Here is a 15377-nt window from a genome sequence, read left to right on the forward strand (position 1 = left end):
ATTATTCAAAAGGAGCTAAATCAATTGTACAAAAAAATCAAGCCATTCCCCGTTGATAAATGGTCAAGGAACATAAATAGGCAATTTTTAGATAATGAAAGCAAAACTATTAATAAGCACATGAAAAAGTGTTCTAAATCTCTTATAATTAGATTAATGAAAATCAAAACAACTATAAGGTATCACTTCACACTTAGCAGATTGGCTAACATGACAGGAAAATAACGTAATATATGTTGGAGGTGATTTGGCAAATTTGGGACACTAATGCATTGTTGGTGGAGTTGTGAATCGATCCAACCATTCTGGAGGGCAATTGGGAACTATGCCCAAAGAGCTTTAAAAGAACACCTACCCTTTGATCCAGCCATAGCACTGCTGGGTTTGTACCCCAAAGAGATAAAAGGGAAAATATTTGTACAATAATATTTATAGCCTGCTCTTAATGGTGGCAACAAATTGTAAATTAAGGGGATGTCCTTCATTTGGTGAATGCCTGAACAAATTACAGTATCTGTTGGTGATGGGATACTAATGTGCTCAATGTAATAATAAACTGTAGGAATTCCACGTGAACTGGAATGACCTCCAGGAATTGATGCAAAGTGAAAGGAGAAGAACCAGCAGAACATTGTACACCAAGACTGATACACTGTGGTACAGTCAAATGTAGTGGAATTCTCTACTAGCAGCAAGGCAATTATCCAGGACAATTCTAAGGGTCTTTTGAGAAAGAACACTATTCACATTCAGAGGAAGAACTATGGGAATAGAAACACAGAAGAAAAACACCTTCTTGATCACATGAGTTGATGGAGATATGTTTGGAGATATAGACTCTAAATGATCACCCTTATCCAAATATCAATATCATGGAAATAGGTCTTTATTAATGACACATGTAAAACCCAATGGAATTGTGAGTTGGCTATTGGAGTGAGTAGGAGGAGGTGAAGAAAAAAAAATGAATCATGTAATCATGGGAAAATATTCTAAATTAATTAATTAAATTAAATTATCAAAAATAAAAAATTAGAGGAAAAAACATCCATGTTTACAGTTATACTAATAAATACGAAATACATTTAAATAATCTAATTATGAAGATCTAATCCCTTTCTGTTGGTTTATGCCTCTTTAGAGCTCTGGATCCTTTACATGGAATCCTATTAGATAACCAGTCTTATAATATTATAATCACAAATTCAATAGTAATAAAATTCCCAATTGTTGATTGAATTATTGAGTATGAAAATCAGTAATCAATTTTTACACTGAGTAAAATGAAAATTTCCCTGATGTGCCTTGGCAAGATATTTTTGTCAAAGGAATTTGCACATGCCTTTGACTTTTTGGAATATCTTCAGAGGTATCCAAGTCCCAGTATTTATAATGTCTCAGCTACAGAATAACCTTGGTTGTTTTTAAACATGTATGGAACAGAGGCAATGTAATCTGCCTTCAGTTTTGCCTTCTTGAAGGACCTTCTAGAAGTTGAGATTGTGGAAGAAGCATGCAAATAGCCACACTCCCTTTTGTGAAGAGTTTGTATGATCTGACTCTCTTAATGAAATATAAATATTGTGTCAATTTCCAGTATTTTTGTTTTACAAATAACATTATAGACAGTGATATACATTGTAGTCTTCTACCTCTCCAAAAAGAAAAGATGTAATTGCATTTTCTCAGTTCAGCTTATTTATATTTTATCAAAGTTTCTCAATACTTCCCTTATTTTTTCAAATAAATTGTTTCTTATGGCATGATAATATTCAATTTTATTCAAGAACTACATTTTTAGCCATTTCCCCACAGATGAATATTTAGTTATTTTCTAGTTGTTGGCTATAACCAAAAAAGAAAATAAAAAGTACTTAGAATATTTATGGGCATATAGGGAACATTTTTATATCCCATATATTTTTGTCTTTTTTTTTCTTCTGGGGTACATTCCTAGTAATGGGATTTCTTCATCTAAAGTCATGTACATGTTAATAATTTATTTAGAATAATGTCAAATTGATTTCCAAAAATTTAGAATATTTCATAGTTTGTCAACATTGTGTTAATGCCTCCCTTTTCACAATCCCAACAAGTTTGGCTATTACTATCTATATTTAATTTTGCCAATTTATTGTAAATGAGGCAAACTCTCACAGTTGTTTTTTCTTCTTATTGCTTCTCATTTCATATAATTATAATTAACTCAAAATGACTTTATTGAGCACAATTTGATGATAACCTATATAAAATGTTTAGCAAATTTTATAGCATTACATTAATCAGTTAGCATCTCTCAGCTGTCAATGTATGTATATCCATTATATAGAGATATATAGAAACATATAACATGTTACTTGTTTTCCCCATCATAATTTTATCTCTTTGCGAGTGTCAGTCAATAATAATTTAGTAAGTCCCTACTATGTGCTAAATATTCTCCAAAGCTCTAAAAATACAAACATAAAAAATGAACTATTCCCAGCAGTTAGTATATTTTCAGACATGTAATTGAAACTTAATAACTGCCTGTTAATTGATGCAGAAAGAATTTAAATTCTGATAGGGAAAATATCATCTCTATTACTTTATGTGACCTTGAGTTGTCACTTAATTTCTCTGAATCTCACATCACTCTTGTATTAATAGAGGATGGGGAGTATATTAGATGGTCTCTCTTGGCCTTGCAAACCTTTTATCAATCATCTTGCTATAAGTTATTTTGCTTGTGCACAGTTTCTCCCTCCACATTAATCCCTGACCCATCCTTTAGAATTTTATATTAATTTTGATGACCCATCACCACTGCAGATACCCTAGTAATTAATCTTCATAATCCTCATGTTGATTTTCTACTTTAACTTAGATAGCTTGGATTCACCATGACTAAAAATTGTTCATAAAATCTGAAATTTTCTTTTCTAATTATTTTTCTCTCTTTTCAATTTTAACACTGCTTTATTTATCTTGTTACCTCTCTTTATCATTACCAAAATTTCTGATTATCCTGGTTCACTATCCCTATTATGGTCTTCCCTTTTCATAATTTTAACTCTGTAATCACTTCATCCAAACTTATCAGTTTCCCATACCCTTTATCTCTTATGCTCTCATGCTGCTAGTTTTTCCAGACCTTGACTATGCAGTTAATTTTTACCTTTCACTTTATTAAACCTATTTCTAAGTCTTTAAAAATTGCAAAAGGGAGTGGATCCAAAATGGTGGAGTAGCAAGAAGCAAAGTATTGAAAATCCTTGACATAAACCCCATGAAGCAAACATGTAAAATGCACCAGATTGAATGTTGTTTGAGAAACTCAGAAAAAGAGTCATTTGTTCAGATCAAGTAGACATAGAGAGATAAACAAACACTCCTCCAAACAAACTCCAAATACTCCTCCAAACAAACTTTAAACAAACAAGAAGTACTGGTGAGAGTAGGATTTTTCTATCTACAGAGTATTCCAGAACCCAAGATCAGACTGAAAACCAGATCAAAAAGTAACCTTAGACCCATATAAAGCCATCCTAAACCCATGTTGGCAAATATGTGGCATGCTGGAGGGGACTGCTATGTTCCACTATTCCTGACTGCATTTTTTTCATTCTTTGTCCCTCTGTTCGGCTGCCCAATGTGAGTACTTCCTCCCTCTGCTCTCAGATAATGGGGGCAGGGCAGGTCTCATAGGCTACTTGAAGGTGAATTTTGGGCATGTGATCTCTAAAAGGTTCACCAAAGCTGTGCTAGACCATTAAGTACTTTAAGAGGTATAGGAACAAACTGACAGCTTTGTCACCCATTTCCCAGGTCAGAAGCATCTTAATTTCCATACCTCTTATTTTAGTCTTTCCTTGGTCATAGCTCCCACAGTCTCCTATCTCCCTTATTAAATTTGGATAGAGCTCTTTCCCTGGATCGCACCTTTACTCCTATAAAAAACTTAATAGTTGTTACTATCTATATACCAAACTCATTCTTTTACACTTAATCTCCTTGAGGGTAAAGGCTTTATTACCATGTCTTATAAAAATAAAAGAAAACCTTAGAATAGGTGGGATTCTAGGAAATATGTAATATTTATTTCATTTAATTTAATCATGGTAGTTAAAACTGAAGTTTTTCTTGTGGGTAAGATGAGGTAAACGTTGAAAACTGTTGAAAAACATAAGTTAAACAGTAACAACAACCAAATTTTAAGTCAGAATTCATGTCAAATTGATTATTCAAATACCATTCACTTGGCTTTTTTTATAAATAAAGGGTTCTCAAAAATCAGTTTAGAATTAAAAGATGCTATAGAATTTCCTAACTTTAAGAAATTTCTAAAACCATCTAGTCAGTTTTTTTTTTCACTTTATGGATGATGATTCAGTGGTTCATAGTGGTTAAGTGATTTACTATAGGATATACAGCAAGTGTATAGCATGCATGGGGACAAAACCTCTTTTTTACACCCATTGCAACATGCTGGCTCTATCTTATGTTTCATTTTTATAATAGGAAAGCAAATTACCTAAGAAGTTTCATCAAAAAAGGAAATTCACATAATAGCAACAAAAAGAACATAGGGGGAATTTGAATATGAATCTTTCTATAAAGTCAATTGGTAATAAATTGGTGTGAAGTCATAGCTCCTTATTTACTTGGAAAGCAAAACACATATTTCTAAAATATCAGGATAACTATTGCTCTTTTCATTTTCATCAGCCTGTATTATATGAATAGTATAAACCAGACAATATATACATCAATCAGTATGTATTTATACAACATCTACTATGTTTTAAGCACTACACAAAACACTGTGGTTATAAATACTAAAAAGAAATAGTTCCTCAACTTGAAACCTAGTGTTTTATTAAAGGTATACATATTGCCTCATTCTACTTTCACATATAGGTATCTATCTGCTATACATAATTATTTCCAGTCCCTAAGAAGTATCCCATAGGTCTTAAAAATGGAAATAGGTTAATGTAGCACTGTTATATAACCCTTTTCTTACCTTTCTAAATGAAGAAATTAGGAGTGAGGATACATAAAAAATGAACATTAGTGATACCTGTATTTGGCCAATCAGTAGAACAAAGAAAAAAATGAAATCACATATTTTATTTGATTCAATATGATTATTTGGACTACAACATTTCAGAGAAGGAATTGAAAAAATAAATTCCTACCTTTCCTTTTCCACATATTCTATTTCTGACAGGCAATAAAATGAAGTGGTTATTATGTTACAATAACTGGACTAGGCAGTGGAAATATAAATAAAAGCAGAATGAAATATGAATTAATTATGTAATCAGTGACATATATGATATATCCATGCTTATATATCTTTACAAATACACATTTAATATTTATCTACACCTCTGTGGATATTTAGAAGAAACTTCATTCTATTTTTTTTTCTAATAGGAAACATTTAATATTTGGTAACTTTGCCCATCCCAACCCAGGTAGGGAAGGGAAGGAGAAAGTGGAGGATAGCCAAAAAAACAAAAAAAAAGAAAACAGGATAAAAACCTTTTAATAAAAATTCTACTCAAGGAAAGCAATTTCCCATAAAAAAACATATCCAGAAATACATGCCTTATTCTGCATATTTAATCCATCATCTCTTTTTCAGGTGATTGTTAGCATTCTTTATCATAGTCTTCTGGAGTCATGGTAAATCATTCCAGTGTTCCTGAGTCTTCCAGATTTGGGGCTGTTTTTATAATTTTGTTGTTTTAGTAAATATTTATCTCCTGGTTCTTCTCATTTTGCTCATCAGTTCAAATAGGTTTTCCCAGATTTCTCTGAAACAAACTCTTTGATAATTTCTTATACTCCAGTGATTTTCTATCATGTCATTATTCAGTAACTTATTCAAAAAATTCCTGATTTATTAACACTCCTTTGGTTTCCAATCCTTTTTTAAATAAATATTATCCATATTTTATCACCATATGACATTTTATTTATACTTTTGACAGTTTGACCTAAGTGTGCATTGGTGGGTCAAAATGTATGCACAATAAATAAACTTTTAATTCATATTTCCAAAGTGTTTTTCAGAAATGTTGTACCAATTTACATTTGCTACCAAGAAAAAGTGTTATCAATATGTTGTTTTCCTTCATTCCATACAACACTGGTCATTTCCATTTTTGGGGTTTGAGTTTTAGAATTGTAGAATTCTTTTTATTTAAATCCACTTGATTAGGAGCATTTTTTCTCCCATGGAGCAATAGTAAGTTTATATTTCTACTTTTTAGTCCTGCCCATTAATAACCTTTTACCATTTATGTCACAATTAAAATATACACAAATGTATATATGAATAAATACACATGCATATCTTTGCAAACAAATGAATTTAAACATGTACAATTATGTAATAAAGTCTATAATGATTTATCTATCCATAAACACTTCAATTTTTATCTTGGAAATAAAAAATTGCTTTAAAGTTGTTTTTCTCCTCCAGTTAATTGTAGCCCTTCTAAAGTTAACTTCATTCGATTTTTACAAAACAAAAATCTTATAATTTTGTATATTTAAATTTTTCTATTTTATTTACTGAAATTTGATATTCACTATATCTTTTTTGGTCATTAAATTATAGCATTTGAAAATTATTTTTTTTTAATTTTGAGACTTGCATAATTAAAATACATGGCAAGAAAATCAAGTAATTATAACACTGAATCAGGGAACAGATTAAGAAAATAAAGATATGCTCTGTTTTGATCATGAAGAGCAATCTGGTTCCTAGATGCCAATATTAAGAAATCCAATTTCAACAGTGATAGTGATAGAATGCCAAAAGAATCACACTCCTTTTCTTTAGCAGCTAAGCACTGAGACGGAAATATCATTGAAAGTGATACCTCAGATATGCATGAATTTTATTTTCCTTGCCAATATGACTCATGTTTACTTTATTTTTCATCAGAACAGATGGTGCTGAAATTTCTGCTTGCCTAGCTTTTAAGAAGTGATGTTTTATAAACAGAAAATATATAACAGATGATGTTATAGTTTATTAAAAGAGCATTTTAAGAAATGGAAATAAAGGAAAACATTTTGTTTTTTTTTCCATAAGGATGCATATATTATTGTAGATAGAACTCAAAAATCATGCACATCTGTAAAATATGTTGAATTCCATGTTGCCATGCAAAACTTTTCCAGGACAATATTAGCTTTTAAGTTCATTTTTGTTGTAACAAATCTGAACTATGGAAAGAAAAAAAGTGAGAGGGTGATTTTGGCTTCCATTAAATTGAATGTAGAATGAATATACGGAATCTTTATTTAACTCATAAAGAATTTAGTAGCAGACCTTATAAAATTCAATTCAATATGATAATTCTGGGTTGAATATGGCAAAATTGGGACATTAATACCATGATGGTGGAGTTGTGAATTGATAACTATTCAGGAAGGAAATATGGAATTATGGCCAAAAGTCTTTAAAAGAATGCATTTCCTTTAATCCATCAATACCACTACTATGTTTGTACCCCAAAAGAAATAATGAAAAATGTTTGTACAAAAATAATCATAGCCTCATTTTTTGTGGTGGCAAAAAATTGGAAAATGAAAAGGTGTTCCTTAATTGGGGAATGGATGAATAAGTTATAGTATATGATGCTGTTTGAATATTTTTGTGCAATAAGGAACCATAAACTGCATGATTTCAATATGAGCTGGAAAGACCTCAATGAACTGATACAGAGAGAAATGAACAGAACCAAGAGAATATTGTACATGGAGATTGAAACATTGTGGGACAATGATATATATTTGACTTTGCTCCTGATAGCAATGGATCAAGGTCAATCCTGAAGGACTTATTTAAAAGAATGCTATCCACATCAAAAGAGAGCACTGTGGGAGTTGAAACACAGAAAGAAAACATTTGATTTTTCTTTTCTTTATATGGTTATTAGAAGTGGGCTTTTGGTTTTTTTAAAGATTATTACAAAAATGAATAATATGAAAATGAGTATTGAGTATTGTGTAACCCAGTGGAATTGTTTCTCAGCTCTGGGAGGGTAAAGGGAAAAAGTGGAGGGTAAGAATATGAATTACATAATCATTGGAAAATACTTAATTTTTTAAAAATAAGGTAACATAAATCCTCCTTTTAAGTAAAATTCATTTTGCCATAATCATAATGAAAAGACCTAATTTAAATAATGGAAAGAGAATTTGAGAAAGAACTTAGAGGCAATAAATAGAATAAAAAGGAAAATAAGCTCTTGCTAAAATCATGTATTACCATCACCACCCCTACAAACATTGTGCAGTTTTTGTGAGACAGAAAGGTTCCAAATTTTCTACATTCAGTATAACACAGGACCAAATGCCATATAGTTCATTATAAAAAAAAACAAAAATTATTTTAGTTAATTGCTTTCAACAAAATAATCTTCCAGGTTTTTTCCTTATTGCTTTGTGGAAAATATGGAATACTACTAAAGAGAAGGATAAGACATTGGAATTTGACTTAAGATAGGGTCTGAGAGAGGATCAAGCATACTGCCTGAAATTCACATCACTTTCTACAATTACTAATCATTACTTACTACAATTATCTACTCTAAGCACTATTTGTTTAAACATTAGTAGTTACTTACCATAATAGTTTGTTTAACTATTATATATTATTTTGAATGAGAGAGCAAATTCACTTTACTTTTTTTTCCCACAGATTATTTAATGAGACAACTTTCAATAGTAATTTTTTGGATGACTTTCTGCTTTCAGAGCCAAGTTTGCAAAGAAGAAACAGGGAACTTCACAACCACCAAGAGAATCTTCTCCAACCAATCTTAACATAATCACACACACACACACACACACACACACACACACACACACACAAAAACACAAACACCAGAGTGAAAGAACCAAAAGGAGACAGTGACGTGACTTACATGAAGAGAAAAGCTTGAAAGTTAGACAGAGAATATCTGCAGCCCTGGGGAAATAAGGGAGCTCAGCCAGCAAGAGGCTACAACAATGAGTAAAGAACAAGTAAACAGCAAGCCTCATCCACACACCTCATATCTACTGTTCCAATTCTGAAACGGGGTCCAAGCCAACATCCAAACTATGAGACCATGCCTGGGCCAAGAGCAGTCCCACCCTCTAAACACCCTTTAAAGTTCCAAGCAAACCTTCAGTGAGCTCTGGAATTCCAGCCCAGGGGAATCAGTGCTGTGTAGTCCAGGGTGAGAGGCAAGGATTCCTACACTAGGGTTGTGGTGAGGATGCAGAGATTCCAGTTTGGGGAGGTTCATAGATTCAGACTTGGGCCCTTCCATTCTGAGCAGGGACAGTCCCCAGGGTATTGACTTGAGGAAGCCTGAATGACACTAGCCAAAGCTCAAAGCAAAGTCCCAGGGTGGGCCAGTCTGCTGTGTGCTGTTTGCCTGACCTAATCAAGACAAGACTGAGACCAAAATCCTACACTTAAGTGGTTTAGCCTAAGCCTAGAATTTGAGCTATCAGCATTTTCAGGAAATAATTAAATTAGCAAAAGTAGGTGACTCTCAGTGTTCCTGCCTCACAGGCCATCATACCATCCTCTAACCTCCCTACAAACAGAGCCTACCTTTAAAAAGCCTGGGGAAAATGAGAAAACATAAAACAAACAAACAAACAAACAAACAAAAAAACACCTAACTACAGATTTTTATGGAGACACAGAGCAAGGCACAGGCAAAGAAGGGGATAGTGAAAGCAAAGCAAACACATATAAAGTCCAAAAGAAAAAGAAAACTTGTACTCATTTTACAAGAACTCAAAATGTATTTCAAATATCAGTAAAAAGAAGAAGAAGAAAAATGGAGAAGAGAACTGAAAGCAATGCAAGAACATATGGGCCAAATCAAAAGCTGATGGAAGAAAATCAGTCCTTAGAAATTAGAATAAAGCAACTAGAACTAATGACTTCATGAGACATCAAGAAACAATCAAACAAAATTAAAAGAGTGAAAAAAACAGAAGAAAACATGAAATATCTCATTTTAAAAATGGCCTGGAAAACAGATCCATGAGACAATTTAAGAATTTTTGGACTACCTGAAAGTGATAACCTAAAAAAAAAAGAAAAAATGAAATAAAAAAGCCTGGACATCATAAGAAATTAACAAAGAAAATTACCTAGATATTCTTGGACAAGAGAATAAAATAGAAATTGAAAAAAATCACAATTCACCTCCAGAAAGAAATATTCAAATGCTATCTCCCAGTGATATAATAGATACATTAAAGAGCCTCCAAGTCAAAGAGAAAATACTGCATGCATTCAGAGAGAAACAATTCAAATATGATGGAACTGCAATCAGGATCACACAGAATGTAGCAGCTTCCACATTAAAGGATCAGAAGGCATGTAAAATGATATTCAGAAGGGTGAAAAACCTAGGTTTACAACCCAGAGTCACCTACCCAGCAAAACTGAGTATATTCTTTGAGGGGGAAAATGGTCATTTGATAAAATAGAATATTTCCAAGAATTCCTCAATAAAAGATAAGAATAAACAGAAAATTTGAAGTCCAAACACAAGTTATAAAATAAACCTAAAATGGTAATTAAGAAAAATAAAATTTAAGGGATACAATATGATCAAATTGTATGTATTCCTACATAGAGAATATTTGTAATTATTAAAAATTCTTATTAGTATAGTAATTAAAAGGATTTTATTTTGGAAGACTGAAGAGATGTAAATTGATTACAGTGATATAATATGCAAAAAAAAAAAACCTCTAGGAGTGAAAAAGAAGATTTCATTGAGTGAACAGGGAAGGGAGAGATGAAACCGGATAAATTATATAACCTAAAGTGTTTTGGAAAAACTATTAAAGAGGAAGATGAGGGTGCTGATGGCAATGCTTAAACTTTAGTCTCATCATAACTGGCTCAGAGGGAATAATAACCATAATTATTGGGCTATAGAATCCTATTTTACCCTCTAGAGAAGTCGGAGAAGAATACAAAAAGGAATATGGGGGGCGGTAATAGGAAGGAGGAGGAAGTGGGGATAGATATGAAGCAAAATACTGGTGAGGAGGAACAGAGTGAAAGGAAAAACAATAAAAAATACACAATAGTCAATCATAATTGTGAATGTGAATGGGATGACCTCACCCATAAAACAGAAACAGAGCAGAGTGTATTAAAAACCAGAATCCTACTATACCTTTTTTACAAGAAATACATTTGAGGCAGGGTGACATGCGTGGATTAAAGGTAAAGGTCTGGAGCAGAACTTACTGTGTATCATCGAAATTTTAAAAAAGCAGGACTAGGAATCATGATTTCAGACAAAGCTAAAGCAAAAACAGATAAAATAAAAAGACATAAGGAAGTAAGCAGCTTGTTTCCCCTGCCAGGTGGACAGGGAGTTAATAGGGTAGAAGCTCTCTTGCCAAAGTGAAACACACCCATGCTTCCAAGGCAAGCAACAAAGAAGCACTCAGCTGTTGGCAATGTAAGGGAAAGAGGAATTTATACATTCCAAGTCTCTGGAGAGAGGCTCCAATCAGTAGCAGCAATAGCAAGAGCAGCAGCAGTGGGAGGAGCAGGAGTGGCTGAAGCAATGGCTCTGCCAGGATCATCTAGGCAAGGAGGCAGGAGCAGGCGGCTGGAATCACCCAGGGAGTTAGCAGCAGGAGGTTGAATCAGCAGCAATGCTGGGAATGAAGATAGTTCCCCTGTGGGAGGGAGATGGAGAGATGAAAAGCTGTGGCAGGAGAAAATTGGTTTCTTTTCAAACTAATATACTCAGAGAGAATTAAGGACTCTGAACCCCACTTCAGGTCACTGATAAATGTAGGAGTAAAATTAATATCCAATACTTCAAGTATTATATATAGATAACATTTATTTTCTGACAAAATAGAACCACATGACTAAGTTTGTTTGTTTTTTTACCTACTCAAAAAGCCTGCTTCACCAAAGCCAAGAGAGAAAGGAAAACAGAGAGCTAGAAATGGAACTCCACCCAATTTATATCCTGTCTACATCAGCTTGTAATGACAGGAAGTGAGCAGGGTGCTTGAAATCATAGTTTTTTTTTTCTGGAGATCAGAGTTTTTAGGGAAATAGATTCAAATTATACATATTCCATAGATATTTCAAAATCAATATATGTAAAACATATCTTAGTGCATTTCCCCCACAAAACCATCTCTCTAACAAACCTCCCCATTTTTGTTTATGGCCCTATCTTTCCTCCTATATAAAAGATCCATAAAGTCATCTTCATACTTAACTTTTTGTCCTTACCAAATGTATCCATTCAATTGCCAAATGTTTCCATTTTTATCTGTGTAGCCAATATAATCATCTAGGATCTGTATCCCAACTTCCATTCCCACTGATATGTGTAGTTCATCAAGTTTAGTTAAATGTCTCTAATAAGATTCTGGATAAAGCCTTGTGGATGTGGAAATGATTTCCTAATTCCAATCTCAACCTCCCAACAATGGTTTTTCACCCATCATTATAATTTCATAGTAATTTTATTCAGACATTCTTAAGATGCTTTTAAAAAGAGCATGTTCTAAGGTTGTACAATAAGCATAACTGCTACAAAATACCTTCCTCACTCAATTTTTCATAAAACAATCCCCCATAGTTCCTTAAAATAGAGGGCAAAGAGGACATGAACTTACAGAACACATGTGACAAATGTAGAAACTCATATCTCCTAGTTGATGGGGGAAACATTTTTTTTTATAAATGGGATAATTTCTATGCTTTCCTATTTTGTGAAATTATGGATCAATACCATTCTAATTTAAATTCCCAATGTTAATTCATATAAGGAAACTTCTATAACACCTCTGGGCAAACACGCAAACATAACATCTTTCACACTTTGAGAAATTTTCCAAGTTCCCCATATAGTTCTTCCTCAGGGATATACTAGAAAGACAATTATTCTAATTTCTATAATTTATTAATTCTAACTAGCTTGATGATGTTATATAGAAACCAAATACATAATAAAAATCCTTTAACTTGAACAGATTTCCTATCTATTTATTTCACTTCAACAAATAACTTTCATAGTCTTTTTTGAGATTTGTCTAAGGCCTATTCTTTAATTTGGTTAATTAGGCTTTTTGTCATTACTTCAAGGCTGAGATTGATCAAATATCCCCATTGTAGCTTACACCTTGTTAAATTTATTTCTGGTTAGACTTGATATTTACTTGGTGGTCACCAGGGATTTAATTTCTAAATCCCAAAATGAATTACTAAAGTAAAATGTAATTTATGGTAGTTTATTTTTACAATAGCAGGAAGATATTAAGGAAGAGAGAAGAAGGGGGAAGAGAAAGAATGAGAGCTTTGGCTTCCTCAGAGCGAGGCAGAAATTCTAACCCCAGCCAGGGGAAAGGAGTCTCAAGATGATGGGCCTTTCTCAGAGGTTCACACCTCCAGAAAGACAAGAAAACTAAGTCAGCTTTCACTCACACCGTGACCATCTAGAAGGAAAACAGTCTGAGGAGCACACGCTCCTCCAGGGGTCCAGACCCACAGTCAAATGTCTTCACTCCAAATCTGAGTGTCTGTCTTCCAGTCTCTCCTCCCAGTGACTCTTCTCCACTCCAAGCCCAAATGAGTGTATCTTCACTCCAAGCCCGAGTGTCTGATCTCTTCAAGTTCAACTCCGAGTGACTGAATCATTCTTGATTCATGTAGTGTGCTTCTGTTTCCTCTATTTAAAGATCTTTTTCCCTTGTGTCCCATTTGGCATACATGTGTACATTTACAATAAATGTTCAATTCCCTTTTGTTTCATCGATTGTACCCAAAAGTTCATTTTCGATCTTCTTGATGCAGTGTAGGTTTCTGCAAGCATTTTTCTTTGAAGAGTTCATTCTCTGGGTTCAAGGAGTTAGCAAACTTCTTTCCCTGAAATTCTTCTCAAACAAAATTTTAAATCTTGGATTTTTTAATAAAAATAGAACACAATCCTCCCTGAAGAGGGTGTTTATCAACACCAGAATCAACTCAAAATGGTTGAGTTTTGGGTGTATGAGTCTATTATCAAAAGAAAAACCAAAAACATAAAAGAAAAATAGAGGGGAAAATTGTGTTTTGAGAGAAATAAAGTCAAAATCAGAAAATATCAAAAATTATGCATATAAAATTACTGAATGAAAAAATAAATTCATAAGAGGCTTTTGTATTAGGGTCCAATTAAAGTTATTTTTATCCCACAAGTCTTTAGGAAAAAAGTGCAGTAATATTTATTCATTAGAAAGCAAGACTACAGGAAGTTGCCATATCTCAAGAGAGAAAAAGAACTAGGTTTTTGTATAAAAGGGAAGTGTCATTCCCTAGTCTGATCTTTTGTCATTTCTCAGGGATAGTGGAGCCAGACTAGCAAATTGTTAGGTACTTTCATAGAAAGTATTTTACAAGGAGTGTAGTTCAAGGAGTCCTGCATCTTAACATATGTCAAGAGCTGCAACCTTGAGTCTCACACTAGGTTCAAGTTCTTTCATATTGGCATAGAAGTTCATCAGTCCCACATGGATTGGTTTCCTTTTCACCTGTGTGCTCTTTTGGCACTTTTCAGGTTAAATCTGTGCTTTTATGGCACTATGTAGATATAGCCTCTGCTCCCTTTTTTAATCCCATTTTCTATAATCAGATCCAATCATTAATCATAGTCCCATAACATTTATCAATAAATGACAGGTTTCCATAGTCTAAGACTTTTTGTGTATGCATTTTTATGCTAAGAAAATGGATATCTTAGCTTATTGCAAAAATCAAAAATAGTTCAAAGAAAATCTTTTTCAATACAATTACATGTGCTTCAAATGCAAAAGAAAAATTATAGAAAGAAAAAAATAAAATACTGTATGGCACAGAGAAAGTGCAATAAAATAATACAGATCCATTAATAGGGAAGTCTTATAACCAATAGCTAAATACAATCAATATAGTTAATTATTCATTGTCAACAGAAAGTATTGTCAGTCACAGAGGTATTGTATTTAAAAAATCCATTTCTTCTTTTTTTGCTACCATTTGGAGGGGAGACAAAACTGAAAAGGGTTAATTAATATCAACAAAATCAATAGAGTCTAAGAGGGACCACTTTCTGCACCATGTGTAGTGGTAGTAAAAACCTGGTATTTTTTATATGAGATCCACTTAAGTTATACCATTATGAAGTTAGTTTCTATTTCTATAATTTTGATTTCTAAAATTTTGATTCCTATAGTCATTATAGTTATTTCTATATGTTCTAAAGTTGTGATTTCTGTTATCATTATTATAGTCATTTCTATAGTTATTAGTTCTAAAGTTGTTATTATTTCTTTTTTCCCACAGCCAGTTCTTA

The sequence above is a fragment of the Monodelphis domestica genome, chromosome 3 (genome assembly GCF_027887165.1).
Source record: "Monodelphis domestica isolate mMonDom1 chromosome 3, mMonDom1.pri, whole genome shotgun sequence".
In the NCBI taxonomy this organism is placed as follows: domain Eukaryota; kingdom Metazoa; phylum Chordata; class Mammalia; order Didelphimorphia; family Didelphidae; genus Monodelphis; species Monodelphis domestica.